The sequence below is a fragment of the Dysidea avara genome, chromosome 2 (genome assembly GCF_963678975.1).
Source record: "Dysidea avara chromosome 2, odDysAvar1.4, whole genome shotgun sequence".
Lineage (NCBI taxonomy): Eukaryota > Metazoa > Porifera > Demospongiae > Dictyoceratida > Dysideidae > Dysidea > Dysidea avara.
Window position 1 is genome coordinate 6311670 of NC_089273.1, and position 21165 is coordinate 6332834.

Sequence of the window (21165 nt, forward strand, 5' to 3'; positions counted from 1 at the left end):
CATTTGCTTGTTACTGTATGTACTTTTTAACTGCAATAACTCTAGATAGCTAATATCTAACTAAGTAGCAAGTTTTATCTGGTCCTTTGTTTGGAGCATGAAATTTTAAATATAAAATTTGCATCTCGCAAAATACTAATATTGATATTTCTGTTAAGATAACAATTGTGCCTCTGGTTTCATGGTGGATCTAGCGATGGGACACTATGATGAGCATCCCACAATGGTAGGGGAATCGATTTGTAAAAGTTCCTTTTAGGATTGTGCACCCTAATTGTGGTTAAATGTATCACCCAGTTATACAGAGTAAAATGCATTCCATGTTTTAAGCATTTACGTACGAATCCAGTGGTGATTCCAGAGCTGCTATACAAGGAGGGGGCAGCAGGGGTAGATCCAGAGGGGTCTTTGGGGTCTCGAGATCCCCTTCAGGTTGAACCTCAAACAGGAAATCTAAGACAGAAAGTGCACGGAGGAAAGCAACAGATCGTGGAAGATCGATATACTCTAATAGAGCAGTCCCTAACTGTTTGATACAGCATCACGTGATGATAGCTCACGTGATATGGATTGTTTAAGTTCAGCAAATGGCTGAAGACACATGCTTACTGTGCGTAGAAGAACTGGCAGCTGCAAGGGAGCAATGGCGTTTGTAATCACTGATATTGTTGTAAATGTACGTCTGATTTGTACATAAAGAGTGTATTACTGTCGGTACTTTTCTTTTGTGGTAATACACCTGACTCCGCCTATGGTCAATAAGGGCATGTGATATTACTCAGCTGTGCTTGAGACCTCACCCAGAAGACACAGAATGCCGGTCCCTGTACTCGACGGTATGAATTGAAAGGGTCAGCGGAAAAAGGGGACATGTGCCATTTTAGATTTTTTCATCTCTTAAAAATGAAATGGATCATTTAAGACTTATGAATAATGTTGTTACTAAGTAAACAACAGAATTTAAAAGTTCAAGGCAGTCTCAAATTTATTTCTTTGAAACATTACAACAATTCAATTATGGCCCAAAATGCTATTTAATGCCCACCACACGGTCACCTTATTTTTCAAATGGCACTTGTCCCCTTTTGCCACTGACCCCTTCAATTACAATATGGCATAGGAGTTAGCTACTTCAATAGTTCTTCAACTTGTTCAGGAAGACCAACTTCACTTGCACTTATACAAGGTTCATTTTTGGTGCCACTTCTGCAAGGGTGCTGGATGGAAAGCAAGAAGTGTGATGGAAAATTTTGTGCGATGAACAAGTGATCCATCATTCGTCATGACTATACTGTGGGCCAAGAAGTTGTGTATGTAGTAAGCTATAAGTCTACAATAACATAGTATAGCAATAAGCTGCACAAACAGCAGTATAGGTTTCCAGCTAGTTATAGTTAGATACACACATCGTGCTAGTTAAAGTTGTCCTAAGGACACATTTTATGTATGAATGCTACATACAGCCATGGGCCCAGGTATGTTGAGATGCCACCTTTGGCAAATTTTAATATGCCTATTTGATACCAGTTTTGGAAAGAACAATTTAGCCAATTTTTGAAAGCACTAAATTGGCTAAGTTTGGAAATTGTAATCAGAAAACCTGCCAATTTTGGAAAATATTTTTGCCAAATTTGGAAACATATAAAGTTAATGTGGCATCCTCAAAGCCTTGCCGCAATCAGAAAATTACTTACTTTGCTTTTATAACATAGCATGGTAGATTTAATTGTGGGTATTGATTTACAGTTTTGGATTTAGTTTATATAAATAGGTTAGGGAATTAGGAAATTTGCTAGTAGAATTAGGACATTCACTGGAAATTAACTAGTAGGGTTAGTTAGGAGTAGGGTTTGAGGTGGATATAATAACCTGTGAAATCTGATAAAACTAAAAGCATCTTGATATAAATTATTGCCAATAATGGAACTTAAACCCATAATCGAAAGGTCTATGGCACGTTATAAATTATATGTGTGCACTTAATATTTTCCAAAAACTGGCAAGGTTTGAAGGATGCCACGTTTGGCTACTAGTGAGAGAGTTGCTAAACTTAGCAACAATTGAAGTATAGCCAGTGGGAATCCTCAAGTTGCCAAATTGGTGTAACTTCTAATGGTTGGCACCAATTCTGGCTACAACCTAGACCTTGCCAATTAGGAAATCACTTGATTCCATAAATTGCCACAAATAGCACCTTTTAGGCATATTAAAAGTTGCCAATGGTAGCTCTGAAACATACCTCGTAGGCCAAATGTACTGAGTTAAATAGTCATGTGAACTTTATGTGGACTACCCTTCACCCAGCTCAGAGACCCCCCCTCTTGAAAAATCCTGGATCTTCCCCTGAACAACATGAGTATTATTGATAGCTACATGTAGCAAAATATGTGATCCTATTTTGGAAAACCATACATTTGGGCACATTGGTCAATTTTCTTTTTTATAGCTACAATGAAGCACTGAGTGGTTATCTACCTTGTGTGAAAAGTTTGTGATGATACACTAAAGCATTCCAAAGATATGGCTAATTTACTGTATAATACATAACAAACTAACTTTTCATTATCAGTTTATAGAACTGTATAGTGATCAGGTGTGACAAATTGATGACGAATCACTTTGTTGACAAAGATCTCCATTCTTACAATCTAAAATGGATGAAAAGAGATCCTTGAGGGTTTAATCATATGTTCTTTGTGCTTTTCCTCAATTAAATCACTTATATTATTGTCTAAAGACAAGAAAATGTTTGGTTTTGGGAATGAACAAATCACCCAATTCGTAAGTCAATTGCTGTCCCACGCATTGTGAAACTTCTACATGGTCTGATATAATTGAGAATATCTCCTAAAATAAAGAAGCTATGGGTGTGAAATTTCACAGCAAGAAGGCTCAACAGCTAGTTGCTTTATGAGAATATGTAAAAAAGTTAATTTTAAAAAATGCTGAAACTTCAATTGAGGATTCCCACAAATTTTGCATGTGCCTAAACGTATGGTTTTCCAAAATATGGTCACATATAATGGATGTATAACTTCATGGCCGGGATCGCAATCTAGAACTAGGGTTCACCCCAACACACCTATCTATTGTCATGTGTTAGGCATAGCTTGAATAGCTAACACCCAAGTTTATCTGGTAGAAAACAATCAATAAAGATGTCTTAAAATCATGTATTGCTGCTGCTTTTTGTACGTTTCTTTGTATGCTTCAATATTCACCTTCAACAGTGTTGACGTACTAGATTAATTTATAGTTATAAAATTGGCTCACCTGAAAGCAAGCATGAAAACCATCCTGTGTCTGTACTTTTTTCCAGCAGAAATTTTACAGGCCATGCATAGAACTCTCTGTGGTTAGTAATACTCAGCATCACTTTCTGGCGGCAAGAAACTGTAAAGAAGATCGCTACAGCTCATTGCAGCTTGACCTTCAACATGCTGGATTTTTGGTTGATCTTGTGACAATCAAAGTTGGCTATCTAGGCTATTTCATGCCAGTAGCTGTTACAAAGCTTAGCACTGTATGCCATCTTCCCTAGAGTACAATACATTGCATAGTTTAGCAGGCAGCTCATGCTACCATCTCCTGTTCATGCAGGATATTAACTCTAGGGCTTCAGCATCATGGGGTGACTGTTGATATACAATGAATAATTGTTATTATTTTAATAAGTAGCTACAATTTAATTTAATTTTTTCCTTCCCAGGGCTCCAGTTTTTACTTTTTTAGTACCCTAAGACTAGACTCCTAACTCCTTGTAATCATATTGCACATGTTATTGTCATGACATTTCTTACTCTTATTAAAGGTTTCTCTCTTGTGCAAATAGCTAAGCATTCAAGGATCAGTGGGCACACTCACCTACACATTTCACCACATGCAACTAACTAACACGAAATGAGAGCCCATCTTCAGTAGACCATATATACATTTGGCTTAAAAACCGTTTCAAAAGTGCATAATAGTATCTAGCTAATAATATGTTATGCTGCTGTTCCTGTAGCGTATTTCACTAGTCTAATGCTACTGTATGAATGATATAGAAGGTAGAATTGAAAACTAAATTATTACACCTCGTTGTCTTGTTCTCTGTTAATTCTGAGTCATTGGTACTTGTACATAACTCTTTATACTACAGCCTGTCTCTTTGAGAAAAACTTATGGCACTTAATTCAGCCACCAGTTATAAATTTTCACCTGCACCCAGCTTCTAACTGAAGAGTTTACTTTTGTCAATCACTGTAGGTTACTTGACTATGCCAACAAAAGAATTCATGATGTTACTCACAACTCAGTAGTCCGAATGTGAAAATATATTTGATTCTTCCTTCCTCGTTTTCCTCTAAAATTTGGATCATGCAATGGTATGCATGAAATAGAACACACTGAAACTACCCACATCACGTGATGTAATTATTGGACTTATCCTAATATCAGCTGCTGATTTACTTGTGCTACCAAGGTATGCATTACCTGTCTCTTGTTTGTAATACATAGCAAATCTGGTGCAGCACCTTGCAGAACTCATAATGTGTTGAGCATTATGATGGTGTATATATTGCGCATGTGTAAAAAAAGTTTTAATTAGAAAGTAGTAATTAAGAGATTGTGATATGCGTGTGGGTGATCAGTCCATTGCTCCGCCATCGATCCTGTCTTGTAACAAGTTTTTTTTTCACATAAACGAACACTTTAAGCAGAGATACAAAATAAAATAAACACATTAAACAGATGAGTCGAGCTGAATTTCTGCCAAGTGCAGTTCAGCAGAGGTAGTGGGGACCTCCACATTTACAGGTCTCATGGTCCTACTGCCCTGGATGGCCAAGATGGCAGAGCGGAGTAAAGAAAAAGAGATGGAATATCACATTAGTGAAAGTGTCTTGGTATAGGGTGTACCATGTTTCTTAGAGAGTAAATCAGGTAAGCGGCTATAGAATATAGTTGCCTCCCTACCAAGTCCATCAAATGTAGAAAAATCAAAAGGTGTAAACGAACCAAGCTCAACACTGAGAACCCTATAACCATATTCCCGCTTCTTCTCTAACTCATGCCTTCAAAAAAGTGATGCGGGCTGAGTCTTAAGGTAGCTTGGTGCATTGGGGTGAAAAACCCTTACATCAAAAAAATGCACTGTGGTGTCTACCCTGAAATCCAGTTGCACGAACATCTGCATGGGCTTCATCATTACGAATGAAAGAAACAGGAGCAATGGTCTCTCCATTAAGAGGTAACAAAGGTGGTTCCATTGCAACATTATAGCAGACCACTTGTAACCATCCAGCTGTGAAGTCACAAAGTCCATTATGACGAATAAAGGTAAGGCCCCCGTGGTGGCAAACCATAGCATGATCTACACTGAAGGGGGTGCCACAAACACAGTGACTGGAGACATCATACAATTGCTGGCCAAATCTAAGACTTAAAGCATCCCAAAAACTCCTGCTTATTTAAGTATAATCCCTACTCCTTAATAGGAAGAGCTGTCAGCCACAGGGAAGAACACTTCATACCATTCAAACCAACAATCCCCTGCATCCAGGGATCCAAACGAGACTTGACAGAATCAGCAACAGAAGACAGATGTTGTTTAAGCTGGCGAATGTCATATTTAGCAGATTGTAAATTAAGGATGCAGAAGTCATTGGATTGTTAGTAGATTGTCTTGTAACAAGTGGGGGCTTGTCTGGGAGAGAGAACTAATGAACTTTCATCATCATAGAGGTAGGGGTGGGTGGTATCTGGGTTAATTGTAAAACCGCGATATTCTGATGTAACGATACCAGTATCGTCAACAATTCTTGGAAACAGTATTATCGCGATATCGTGATTACCATGGTGTTCTCTAATAATATTCATATTAGCTAACTACTGTAAACATAGTGTTGTTGTTTTGCTCCTGGAAAGATCGAGATACTCTAATAGAGCAGTCAAGTAACTCTATAGAGCATTCATGCAAATATGAAAGTAGCAGGAGCTTTATTATTTTGGATTTTTGTTGAGGAAAGAGTATTTCTGCACATTGTGGCATTATAGCTAATAAAATGTGAATGAGTGAATGAGGTTTTGTTGCTATAGTTAGCAGTCTTTTAGTCATGCATGGAAATCTGTAGAACTCCTGAATTTATGTCATGCACTTGGGTGTGTAATACACATCCTCTCCATGTTTAATTGTAGGTCTGGCTAATGTCTATATCTCCATGTATAGTCCAAATAAAATTAATGGTTAATGCCATGTACATGTATTTCAAAAACAAAATTGATTTTTTAAGAGACTATGGAAAGGTATGGATATGTCAGATTTCCACAATATTACCTTACCTTACCTTTTGTCAGGAATGATCATATTTCCACAACTCTCCTGAAAAAATTCAGCCATCTTTTGTATCTTTCCTTACTACTTAAAGGCTAGGAAAGGTCATTTTTCCAAACAGTAAATGTAAGGAAATGTCACATTTAATGTCGCATATTTTTACCCCCGTCCCACCCCTATATTCTGTATAAATTGGTTTAAATGTAAAATCAACAAAAAGTCATACACAAAGTACACCAGCCAAAGTACAAAAATGTCTGTCATTGGTGTTCATCAACAAAGTCGTTGATCTTGACAAATGGCAGACTCCTTTCCCGAACAAATTCTGTGCACTGTAAATGGAAAGAAATAGATGTAATGCCAAAACATCGTACAGTACGATTAAATACTTGTTAGTATTGTATCTTTCTCCAAACAACATTCCACCTTTTAAAGCCGTATGCTTCTAATAGTCATACCTAACAAAAATATTATATTACTGTACTATAAAATTATCCTTCAAGAAACTTACCAGAAAATAATCGATCTAGATGCCACAACAGCTTGTTCTGGGCAGCGATCAATACCTGAACAATAATTTATTACATGCTGAATGGTCTGATGCACAGAACGCTAGGTAATAGTTAGACTTCAGACCACAGGGGTCTAAGTAATTTAGTAACCCGATGGCCCTGTGTCGTGGCACCTGAGCGAAGCAAAGGCGCTACTACAGGGCCTGAGGGTTTCTAAATTACTTAGATCCCTGTGGTCTGAAGTCTGTTATTTAGACCCTTTATGTAGTTGTAGTACCTTAACATTGTTGACAGCTGCTTGTAACAGAGAAATGTAGCGTTCATTAGTAGAAACAAGCCATTACTCCACCCGTAACGAGTTTAAAATTAATTTTCAGGTGGCGATGCGTTGCCAACGCTACCAGTGTAGGTGCGCGTAATAAACATGAAAAGGGTCTAAGTAAACATGAAAAGGGTCTAAGTAACTTAGACACCTCCAAAATCTACCAAATTCACCACACAAAGGGTCTAATGAAAAGAAGATACGCATGTGGACTACTGCCGGTAATAGAAAAAACACATCACAATACAACAGTACACAATATTTTATAGCTATATGAAGTGATGAACTAGGAATCCTCCTTGTATTTTGATATTACGTTGTTGTAGCAATAAGGGTTCACCTAGCTACCATAGTCAACCTAGTAAATGCAACTGTCTCATGAAAACCTACCTAATTCGTACAATTCCTGAAGTTCTTTTGATTTTCTCGGCATTGAAAATTTCAATAAAACATGCAAAGTGAGTATGAATAAATAAGCATAGAACTGCATACAGTAGCACTACACAAAAGCAGCCTAAATTACCTGCCTTTTTAACATTGGACCACAGTAGTGCTACATTTTTGTGTAGGCTAATGGTAATAAGGATAATTTTATCTGATGTTTAGTAAACAATGATGTGTATGCAACTAGCTCAGATTCTGAAACCACCTTACAATTTTTTTTGTTGAATTATAATATAGGCAGCTGCTATTTTCACATCACTGTATCCACAAGCAATCAAGCCAAATGTCACAGTATGGTGAATGCTACACAAAACCATTAGCATCAGAAATGTCAAAAAATTATGCTGCATCCTGAACTTTTAAAGGTCAAGCAAAATAAAATCACTATATTTCTATAAACACTCTGGTTGGCGATAAGCACCTCATACAACCTGTACCTTCTGTGTTTACACTTGAGCCATGGGTATGTGTCATTACAGATTTTTTGGATCAAGAATTGGATTACCGGATAGATACACAATACTTAGAGGAGACACTCGCATTCCACACTAACAACCGATACAGGTTTTTGGATCAAGAATTGCATGGATTAGAGGATACAGATACACAAATTTAAAGTGCCACATCACTTACACGTAGAGGAGACACACTTATTGACATACATTCCACACTAACAACCAATAATCACATTAATAAAAAACCACTAACCTGAACTTTAGAAGTTCTCATGTGGTTAACCCATTCTTTGTCTTGTATATATCTCCATCCCTAAAAAATCAATGCAAAGGAGTATGTGCAATATCTCATACATACGACTTACCTCATGCGTTACCCTCAAAGTCATTTGCTCAGTAAAACTGCAATTAGCTAACTCTCATCTCGTGATCCATGTTGCTAGCTACACTAAAGCCAACTATAACAAACAAACACAATACTTGCCTTTATTGTACTTGGGTGTCAAAAAGCAGCACAGATGTACTGAAAGTTGGGAAACAGAGTCGGTACAAGGTAGTGGCACCACAATAGTCTGAAGGCAATGGCAGAATTTCGGGTCCGCAAGCCACAATCTTTCTCATTCATCCATGCACGCCACCATCACACCACTTCATCATTCAGCCTGAGCGTTAACTGCTCTAGCTGTATCACACATCACCGTCAGCAGCTTCGTTATAACTTCTGTAAACTATAATAAACTAACTTTTCCAAGAAACATTAGCACAATGAACCGCTGCTGCAAGTTTTTGCAGTGAGGCTAAGTTACTCTGCGATGGCGATAATGACTTCAACTAGATTACCTGGTGATAATAGCCGAACAGGTAGACTAGATCTAACTCAGAGTGGCCATGCAGAGTGCCCTGTACAGTAATCCCTGGCATGGCTGCTTGTCGCGATCGTCTAGCATTCAAGCTAGCTTGCACATTGTAGTCTCATTCAGTAGTATCCATCAGTAATGAAATTCTTAGCTAAATAACTTCTATTGCATACATTTTAAAAAGTTAACAACTTTTACTGTACAATGTAAATATATGGAAAGTTAGAGGGCTTTGAAAAATCGTCTTTCCATGAGTTTCCTGTAACAGGGAAATATACGTACATCCAATCCGTTTTTGTAGTGATGCATGCATGATAGCTACTCAATGCATATTGCAATCAGTCTTGATTTAATGGTAAAGTAAATGTGTTTGATAAAGTGAAATTCCATTATTTTCCACTGAAAAACTGCTAAAAACACTCAGATTCACCTTTAGAGGGCCTAATTTTCAAAATTTCCTGGGGGGGGGGAGATTCCCCCAGACCCCCCTAGGCTGGCATGCTAGTGTGCTTTTGCACACTAATGTAGTCATTATTCCAAATAGCTAATTTGACCATAGATTCTACATCAATCTTACCACTAGGGCCTTGTGTGAAGGCTTGGTATCTTTTATGTCTGGCTAGTTACCTATGTCCCTGTCCAGCTTAGCCCCCCTTTCAAAAACTCCTAGATCCACCCCTGCCACTGGAGATGTTAATTTGATTTTGCCTGATGTGCAATTTGGATCGGTTTTTGTAAAATCTGGTCACATAATTATTATAAACAGTTAAATTACACAGAGCTTTACTCAAAAGCATTGCTGCTGCTCCAGACTAGTGAGCAGACCTCTATTGAAAATACATTAAAATTTAGCCAAAACAGTTTGACCATAATTATGTGCATGAGTCCCTGGCATTGTTTGTCTCTAGACTGTAATAAGACTGACTGTCTCTTAACAATCACTCACTGACACATACATTCAGCAAATACACTACAAAAACAGAATTGATTTCCTTACCTTTAAGAGACTATGGAAAGGTATGGAAATGTCAGATTTCCACAATATTACCTTACCTTACCTTTTGTCAGGAATGATCATATTTCCACAATTTTCCTGAAAAGATTCAGCCATCCTTTGTATCTTTCCTTACCACTTAAAGGCTAGGAAAGGTAATTTTTCCCCAACGGTTAATGTAAGGAAATGTCATACTTAATGTTACATTTTTTACCCCCGTCCCACCCCTACATTCTGTATAAATTGGTTAAATGCAAAATCAACAAAAAGTCATCCATCCATACACAAAATACACCAGTCAAAGTACAAAAATGTCTGTCATTGGTGTTCATCAATAAAGTCGTCGATCTTGACAAATGGCAGACTCCTTGCCCAAACGCTTTCTGTGCACTGTAAATGGAAAGAAATAGATGCAATGCCAAAACATCGTACAGTACGATTAAATACTTGTTAGGCTTAGGCCTATTATGCTTTTCAAATTGCCTATTATGCTTTTGAGCAATGCTCCAAAATTTTCCCTATTATGCCCCAATTATGCTCCATTGTACCCAATTTTGCTCCATAAGTCTTATTTTTATTTAAACACACATGGGTAGCTACAGGAAACAACTTTGTTCTAATGTTTGGTTTGCATAATAATTTATAATGTCAACGGTTATTATATTGAAGCATAAGTGATGTCTCTATGTAATCCTGTAGGCTGTTTTCTTGTTGGTCACTGAATGAAGCATTCAAAAGTGAGAAAACCCTTTCTGTAGCTGCAGAAGACGGTTGCAAAACAAGCACTTTGCGAGCAGCAGATGACCAATATGGCAGCGCACTAGCATTCAGTTTCCACCAGTCAAGCGGATTCAAATCTTCACTGACATCAGCAGTTTTTGCTATGTATTGTGGCATTTCACTTTTTAATGATGGTATGACATGTACAAGAAATGGAAATATTTGTAATGAATCCACCATTTTATCATCAGGTTTCATAGTATAAGCTTTATGGGGAGAAAACAAACGTGCTGCCTTGAAAGCTTTCAGTGGGATTTTCAAACTGGTACTTAGCTGTCTATTAAAGTATGCAATACCAGGCTGCATGCAGTTTTTGGCATGCTGTTTCAGTCTTTTCTTAACTGTGTGAGACCCTTTTGATACAGAGTTGATCACAGCCTCAGTGTTAGGAGCACGGGTTTCTATTCTTTTGATGGCGATTTGCAAAGCATCTATTATTTTATAGCATGTAAAAACCAAGGGACCATCTCCTTCCAGCTTGTAAGTGGTTTTAACAAACTCCTCACCATATTCGATTACAGCTGCTAACTCAACTTGAAGCTTGTCCTTTTTGTCATCAGTGAAGAACGAGAGCAGCTTGGTTCTTGTAGCAGAAGGAAGATCTTCATTATTCTTAAGAAATGGCTCCACATCCCCAAAATGTACCATAACCTGATAGTAAACTTCCCACCGACTCCACCATCTTGTAGGACTGTAGGAAATCATTTGCTTTCCTGTTAGTTCCTTCCAAAACAGTTTGGTTTTAGGGCTGTGTGAAAACATACTCACCCAAGCTATTCCAAACTCATGAAGTATTGGAGTATGAAAATTTTCTCCCACTCTGTCAATTGTGTGTGAAAAGCATCCTATATCAACTAGATTAGGATACAGCACCTTAACTGTTCTTATAGCAACACCGTTAGATGCTGCTTGATCTCTCATGGCTGCTAAGAGGTTATCAGTACCAATACTGTACTCTGTAGACAAAGTGTGTATAAGCTCTCGAGCAATTTCTTCTCCTTTGAGGCTCTTCGACAACAGCTGCACTTTGATAAGACGCTGTTCAATGTTCCACTCACAAGTAACAAAACGCACTACCATAGCAAGAGCTTCACCCAATCGACTAGTGCCATCAAATATTACTGAAACATCTTGTTCAGAAATCTCACCTTGTATTCTACTTTTCTCTTGCTTCAAAACTACTGGGATCAAATCCGACATGTGGTGCCTGTCAGTAAGACGATATCCAGTTTCTTCAAGCAGTTTTCTGAAGTGCTGTAGTTTGCTCAATGGAACTGCAGCTCTGAGAAAAGATTCTACCACTTTAACACGGTGTACTTGTTGTTCCATTGGCAGTGTTTCGCCTCTAGGGTGTACTTCACTGTTATGTTGCTGTATTGCTTCAGCAATGGTTTTTTCTCTTTTATTCTTGGTGTTTAATGCATCCTTACCATTCTTATGTTTGACAGATCGAATATGATTCTTTACACTGCTCTTTTTCAGATTAACTTCCTCCCTGCAAGCATTGCAAAATAGTTTCCCACTAGATACACACAGGTGTTTGCCTTTGAATTCATCAATCCGCTGTTTTGGCTTAATGCTAGCTGCAGCTTTACGTTGGTTTGTACCCTTACAAGAACGTTTACCAGCTGGAGGATTGTTTGTGGTAATCACTCGTTTCCTCGCCAAAGTAGATGGCTGTGGGCACTTCAGCACATCCAAGAGTGACTGGGCTCTCTTCTGTGTGGTACTTATATCGCTTTCACTTGCGTTCTCAGTCTCTTCCCTCTGGTGTGTTTGTAGCAAAGTACAGCTGCTACTCGATGCCAATTCACCGCAAACGTCGCTACTGCTGTCATGTATCTCAACGTCACTTGATTCGCTGGCATCAGAGTCAGAGGATAAATCTATTTCTCTAACTACATCCATTTAAGAGCAGTTAACAGTACTGAACTTCACAATTAGCACTCAAATTAGTATGAAAATTAGCACCGCGCTTAATTCCAGATAATTATTTTTGATGGAGCTTTAGCTACAACAGGGAAACAATGCAAGACAACAAGCAGAGAGTCAGAGACATAGCGTTTTTGGACTTTACTAAACCCAAAGGTATGCTGCAACGTTTTCTAGTATAAACTGTTGAAAATTTTCCCTATTATGCTCGCATTATGCTCGCATTATGCTCAAAGCTGGCCCATTATGCCAGCATTATGCTCGATGCTTTGGCATGCCTATTATGCCTAAAATTATGCCAGCATAATCGGCGCATGCCTAATACTTGTTAGTATTGTATCTTTCTCCAAACAACATTCCACCTCTTAAAGTTGTATCCTTCTAATAGTCATACCTAACAAAAATATTATATTACTGTACTATAAAATTATCCTTCAAAACATTTACGAGGAAATAATCGATCTACAGTAGATACCACAACAGCTTGTTCTGGGCAGCGATCAATACCTGAACAATAATTTATTACATGCTGAATGGTCTGATGCAGAGAATGCTATTGAAAAGAAGGTACGCATGTGAACTACTGCCGGTAATAGAAAAAACACATCATAATACAACAGTACACAATATTTTATAGCTATATGAAGTGATGAACTAGGAATCCTCCTTGTATTTTGATATTACATTGTTGTAGCAATAAGGGTTCACCTAGCTACCATAGTCAACCTAGTAAATGCAACTGTCTCATGAAATCCTACCTAATTCGTACAATTCCTGAAGTTCTTTTGATTTTCTCGGCATTGAAAATTTCAATAAAACATGCAAAGTGAGTATGAATAAATAAGCATAGAACTGCATACAGTAGCACTACACAAAAGCAGCCTAAATTACCTGCCTTTTTAACATTGGACCACAGTAGTGCTACATTTTTGTGTAGGCTAATGGTAATAAGGATAATTTTATCTAATGTTTAGTAAACAATGATGTGCATACAACTAGCCCAGATTCTAAAATCACTTTCCAATTTTTTTTGTTGGATTATAATAAGATACCCGCTATTTTCACATCACTGTATCCACAAGCAATCAAGCTGAATGTCACAATATGATGAACGCTACACAAACCAACAATTATGCTGCGTCCTAAACTTCTAAAGGTCAAGCAAAATAAATCACTATATGTGACCGGATTTGACAAAACCAGGCTTCCACACACATCCAGATTTGCGACTTTGAAGAACCATAACTCAATTTGGGAGTAATATATCACTTTCAAATGTTGACCAGTTATTGCACCATGCAGTAAAAGAATGTTTTGAAAATTGTAGGTCAATAGAATATTTGGTGGCCAAGCTACAACTGGTTAAAGTTGAAGAATTGGATGTGTGTGGAAGCCTGGTTTTGTCAAATCAGGTCACATATTTCTATAAACACTCTGGTTGGTGGTAAGCACCTCATACGACCTGTACCTTCTGTGTTTACACTTGAGCCATGGGTATGTGTCATTACACAGATTTTTGGATCAAGAATTGGTTTACCAGATAGATACACAATACTTAGAGGAGACACTCACAGTCCACACTATCAACCAATACAGGTTTTTGGATCAAGAATTGGATTAGAGGATACAGATACACAAATTTAAAGTGCCACATCACTTACACGTAGAGGAGACACACTTATTGACATACATTCCACACTAACAACCAATAATCACATTAATAAAAAACCACTAACCTGAAACTTTAAAAGTTCTCATGTGGTTAGCCCATTCTTTGTCTTGTATATATCTCCATCCCTAAAAAATCAATGCAAAGGAGTATGTGCAATATCTCATACATCCAACTTACTTCAAGCATTACCCTCAAAGTCATTTGCTCAGTAAAACTGCGGTAAGCTAACTCTCATCTTGCGATCCATGTTGCTAGCTACACTAATGCCAACTATAACAAACAAACACAGGTAAATTAATACTTGCCTTTATTGAACTTGGGTGTCAAAAGGCGGCACAGCGGTACTGAATCAGGAAACAGAGTCGGTACAAGATAATGGCGTCACAATAGTCTGAAGGCAATGGCAGACTTTTGGGTCAGCAAGCCGCAATCTTTCTCCTCCATCCGTGAGTGCCACCATTACGCCACTTCATCGTTCAGCCTGAGCGTTAACTGCTCTAGCTGTATCACACATCACCATCAGCAGCTTCGTTACAACTTCCGCAAACTATAATAAACTAACATTTCCAAGAAACATTAACACAATGATGCACTGCTGCAAGTTTTTGCGGTGAGGCTAAGTTACTCTGCGATGGCGATAACGACTTCATAAATTACCTGGTGATAATAGCCAAATTGGTAGACTAAATCTAACTCAGAGTGGCCATGCAGAGCGCCCTATACCAGAAATTCCTGCTTGTTGCGATCGTATAGTAGTCTAGGATAGCTTGTGCGTTGTAGTCTCATTCAGTAGTATCCATCAGTAATGAAATTCTTAGCTAAATAATTTCCATTGCATAACTTAACAAATTTACCTGTGTTTACTGTACAATGTAAATATATGGAAAGTTAGAGGGCTTTGAAAGATCGTCTTTCCATAAGTTTCATGAAACAAGGAAATATACATAAATCCGATCCATTTTTGTAGTGATATAGCCTATGTGTGGCCGTGGAATTCTCTGTAACATGGTTTTTGTGTACCCATGTGTATTTTCAGCCATGCATGGAATTTGATTTACCCATACAGAACAAGGTGTGGTACCATGCAGAAAGTGTTAAGTATGTATGAACCTATAATTGGACTGTACTGTAATAGTGTAGGAGTTGCACTTAAGTAAACCATAATACTGCAGATGGATTCTCTGTGTGATGGTGATTAATATTATACACACTGGAAGAAAAATAGGAATTTTAAGTGTGATTAGGGATCATAGAAATAAAGGTCATCTACACCTGCAGATATACGTACGTACTAATGGGTTAAGGTGGCAGTTACCTGGAAGTCGTGGTTTTGAAGCCATTGCAAACAAAGCCATACGTCTTGCCACAAAAATTCATTTATTGCATCATGTGATTAGTGTTTATGTAATAAGCTTTACAGCACAAGTGCTGAAGGTCTGTAGGTCACCTGGTCCTACAGCCTGCTCAAAGACATTAGATACTAAGACATTAGTTACTTAAGATGTGTGCTAAAGTGTTAGTACAACTTTCTGCATCAGTTTTCTCTTGTATACTAGTGAGGGAGACCTCTGTAGTAGCGTAAAATAAGCGATTGGTTATTGTAGCAGGGCTGCATGTCGAGAAAAAAAGATTTTTGCACTGCCTGTCGAAGTTACAGCAGGTTTTAGGTCCCTTCATGGTGGCCAATAGTTTCAAAATCCCATAGTTGTGTTTCAGCCTGGCATAGGCTGAAGTTGTGTTGATTGCACCCTGCTTTTGCTGCTAAAGAATAGATTACACGTTTTACTTCGCCATAATGTGCAACAAGCTTTGCGTAAACTGACGCCAAAAATATTTTTGCACGCTCTTACAATTGGCTCTATAGCGTTATAGTTCAGCATCTAATGGCCGTACAAATCATCATGGAAGGTAGAAGAAGAGCTGGGCTACGATGCAACAGTGTTTGCTTTCGCATAGCTCTACATATGTGTTCACAACTGAATTTTAAAAATATCCTTCAATCGGAAATTGTGAGGTAACTGCAACCTTAAAGGTTCTCGCTGCACAAGATAAAATTGTTTACTTGTATTTTGTATGTAACTGTATTGTAAAAAACGTGGTATGTGTTTTAATGTTTTCTTGTATTGATTATTTACGTGAATGAATCCACTGGCAGCTGGCATGAAGACTTGAGATGTTACAAACATAAAAACTTGTAATCTTCTTGTTTACACGTAAAGTGGCCTCTGGCTCTCCAGCACGGGCATCGCTAATCTTCTCCTTCACACAATCTGTAAATAATTAGGCAAGGGTGTGGTACTGGATGTTATATAGAATTAACGTATGGTCAAGTTTTCAGCACGAACAGGAGCGACGATTATGCATTTGTGCCTTCATTCACAGGTGAATCTATCCCCGGTTAGTTCATGTCTCTAGACCTTGTAGTTTTTGAGAACATTAATTATTATTTATTTATTTATGACATAATTTTAACCGCATTTCGTATTATCTTTAGTACTTGGTTGTATAATTATGTAATAAACACAGTATACATAAAAAGTAGCTGGTAGCTATAAACTGTCCAACTCAGATCTATCCTAGATCTGAGAGTTGAAGAGCTCTGTGAAGTATTGCAGCAGTACCCAGGAGGTCCTTAAGAAATCTGCTAAACTGCTTTGAAATAGCTCTTGGTGTACCAATAACTATTGGTATAACTCTAGTCTTCTTATTCCATAATCACTCAATCTCAATCCTTAAGTCCTGATATATACTTTCAATCTTTTCATTCTCCTTATTAGTTACTCTCCTGTCAGGTAGAACAGCTACATCAATAAAGGTTACCAAATTATTTAGTTTGTCAATGACAGTGATGTCAGGTCTTCTAGCATAAATAACCTTGTCAGTGTAAATATTGAAGCCCCATATTAATTTCACCTTTTCATTTTCCTGAACTGAAAATGGTGAGTGTCTACACCAGACTGCATCATGTTCCAATTCGTACTTCCCACATAACAACCAGTGCAAATACTTGGCTAGTTTATCATGTCAATGCTTGTACTGGAGACCAGACAGATAAGTGCAGCCACAAACCAAATGTTCAATAGTCTCAGGATGCTCTGAACATACAGCTGCTGTAAACTACACATTGACGAGTTTCCTGTGTCGTATATATGACACATAGCTCTAGTAGAAATTGACTGCTCCTGTGCTGCAAGTATGAAACCTTCAGACTCCAAAGATAAATCACCTTTCACCAACCAATAGAAAGTAATCTTCTTGTCAATGGTATCACATGGTATCACCACAATTCCTAATATGTGACTGGGCCTCCGAAAATAGGCCACGTAGGCACATGATTTTTGTCTACTTTTTCAAGTTTTCATCACTAATTACTTTTTACACCATTACACTATGGCAATGCAATTTTCAGCTCTTAATCAGCATTTAATTGGCTTTATGATGCAATTAACAGAATGTAAATATCCTGTTCCAGTCCTGAGCTATGACATGTAGTGTGACAAGGTATAGTTTGTGCCCACATGCCATGTTTTCGCAGGCCCGGTCACATATTATAATAACCGTGTAAAGGCTTTGAAACATAACTTTCAATTTGTTCATTAAGCCACCTTGAAATAAACTCTTGTTTATACCTTCAGATGCCCGCAGTATATCTGCATTCTTGACCTTCTGAATTAAAACATCTCTCCCTATATTGACATAATTATGCAAACACAGAACACTCCTCACCACGTACTACATTTTCAGTGGAACAAAACCCTCTCCCTCCTAATTTTCTTGGGATGTACAGTCAGTCTACATCAGATCTGGGGTGTCTTCCACGTGAAACTGTAAGCAATTTTCTAGTTTGATGATTCAACTGCTGTAGAAAACTAGATGGTTATTTAACAATTCTGGCACTTTGTCTTATTATTATTTATTATTAACACTTTACAGTGACCAGCACTGAAGGTCTACAGCAACATGTGCTGCAGCCTTAGGATTACCTAACCTAATTTTACTGGTATAGCATAAGAATTGATTGTTTAATCGTGTTGTTACTGGTCAGCTCAGAAGACAAAATAAGTCTAACACTTCACTTGTGTTCTTTCTCTACATATTGTCTGACTAACCATGCTTAACATCTGAGTTTTGTAGAACACTTAGATATTTATAGGTCTCACCATATGCAAGGCTCCTCAATGACAATCCATCAGGTAAATTAATGCCTTCAGTAGAGTATATCTTTCCACGCTTCAAACCAAGTGTGCACATTTAGTAGCACAGAAGGACATGCCAATATCAGAACTGAAAAGTTCAACTGAGTGCACTAAAGAAGTTATCTCACTCTTTGATCTTCCATTATACCTTTAAGTCATCTACATACAAAAGATGGTTGACAATTGTGCCACTCCATAATTTGTAACCCATTGAAGTATTATGTAAAAGGAAAGAAAGGGGGATTAGGGAGGTAATGAACAACAATGGAGAAAAACCATCACCTTGATAAATTCCCTGTCTTAAGTTAACAGTACCCAAGGGATCACCATCAATAGTTAATTCAGTTCTCCTGCTTCATAGATAAATTTAAAAATTGTTGCAAGGATAGGTGTAGCTTGAACATATGAAGGCACTCTAGAAGCCAGCTGTGTGACACAGAGTCATAAGCTTTGCGGTAATCCACCCAAACCATTTCCAAATTTTTATGATGGCACTTTGCTTCTTGTAAAATCATAGTATCAACTAACAGTTGATCTTAGAGCCCATAGAACCCTTAAAGCACCCCTTCTGTTCAGAAGGGAGCAGGTTTTCCTTGTACAACTGAGCATACACTTCATCAGACAGAATAGATGATAAGAGTTTCCACATAGTTGGAAAACATGGCCAAGGGGCCTGTTCCATCCAACTTTCACCCTATAACATGTTTGCCAACTATGTTCATAATACTAACCAGTGCTCAGTAAAAGAACAACCTGAAAGGCAATAGGATGCCACCTGTGTTGTCCCCAAATACAATAAAACAATGGAAGAGAAGCCTTCCACTCTCAGATAAAGTCAACCAACTCGAGATCACGTGATAATTTATTATTATTACTGTATATATTAAACGCTGTATACACAAAAATGCAACTGGTAGCTATAAACTGTCCTACTCAGATCTATCCTAGATCTGAGAGTTGAAGAGCTCTGCAAAGTATTGCAGCAGTTCCCAAGATGGCAGTTTTCTGAAGAATGTAGGGGATAGGCTTTTGTAGCTGGAGGTCCTTAAAAAATCTGCTAAACCGCTTTGAAATAGCTCCCAGTGCACCAAGTATCTATTGGTATAACTTAGTCTTCTTATTCCATAATCGCTCAATCTCAATCCTTAAGTTCTGATACTTATTATTTTCATTTAATTCCACAGTATACAATTACTGGTACATTACAGTTGTTACTGAATCAATAAAGCTGTGCTGCTAGAGGTCTACCTGATCTCTGGAAACACCAGAACCCTCCTTAACAGGTGAGCTGAACCAAGTATGGCTGATTTAAGAAGTGGTGCCACAGGATGCTTACCAGGGAGTTCCTTTAAAACTTCAGCAAGTTTGGTGTGTAAGTTCCTAAACAGCCGATAACAATAGGAATAACTTTAACAGTTCCAAAGTCTTTGTAGCTCAATACACAGATCTTGACATTTGGCTATCTTTTCAGATTCTTTGTTTACAATATTAATTTTGCATCAGCAGGAATAGCCACATCAATCAAAATTCCAGTATGACAATCACTATTTACAACCACAATGTCAGGGCGATGAGAAATCAAGCGATCAGTGCATATGTCAAAATCCCATAAAATCTTGACATTGTTGGCCATGATTACAGGTTGTGGAGTATGAAGCCATGGCTTATCACACGTGCTAACTCCAAAGTGATCACACAAAGCTCTGCATGTGCACCAATGATGCCACAGAGTTGTGTCTTTTAAAATACTCTGTTGTGGAAAGCATAGGACACGCACTCAGCAAATGAAAAGTTGTTTCTAGAAAACTATGGCACAATTGACAGGAAGGATCTTGAGGGTAATTTAATATGCTGGATTTGAAAGCATTTGTAGATAGTGCTTGATCCTGAGCAGCACAAAGCAAAACTTTGGTTTCAATTTTCAGTTTGTCACACGTAACCATTTATATGCACACTCTACAGTTGTCTGTTCCTCAACTTTGTTAGGAAATTGACCGTGTAAAGCTTTTCCTTTCCATTGTTGCATACAATCCTGGAGCCACTTAGACTTATAGTCAGCCAAAGATGTTTCAGGCTGTTTAAACAAGCCACTGATCTGGACAGCTCACAAGAGTGGCTGGTCACAATGTGATGAAACATAATGGGATAGTGCTTGCTTCTCTACACTAACAACTTTAATGTTCAGTAAACCTCTTCCACAAGATTTTCTTGGTAGATAGAGGCAATGGATATCAGATTTAGGGTGTAAGCCTTTACAAATAGTCTTTAATTTCCTTGTCTTGTGATCAATTTCCTCAAGATCACTCATCTTACTATTTTTTAATATCACACAGTTAACACTGGTACAACAATCCAAGCTCAAACCATGAACTATAAGGATAAATAGTTACATACAACACACAAAATTTAAATGTTTAAGCATCTTCTTAGAATCCGAACTGTACTCAGAAGAATAGGCTTCTGCATTGTTAATGCTATGGTGTTTCTAGATATGTTAATAATTGACAAGTAATATGTTAAGTCAGATGGAATAGAGCCAAGAGCCCCAAAAATAATGGGAACAATTCTGGAGGATGTGTGCCACATTTTATCAATTTCAATCTGAAGGTCCCATTACTTAGTCAGTTTTTCTACAGATCCCTGAGACATTCTTGAGTCTCCAGGTATTATTATCATTTTAAACCA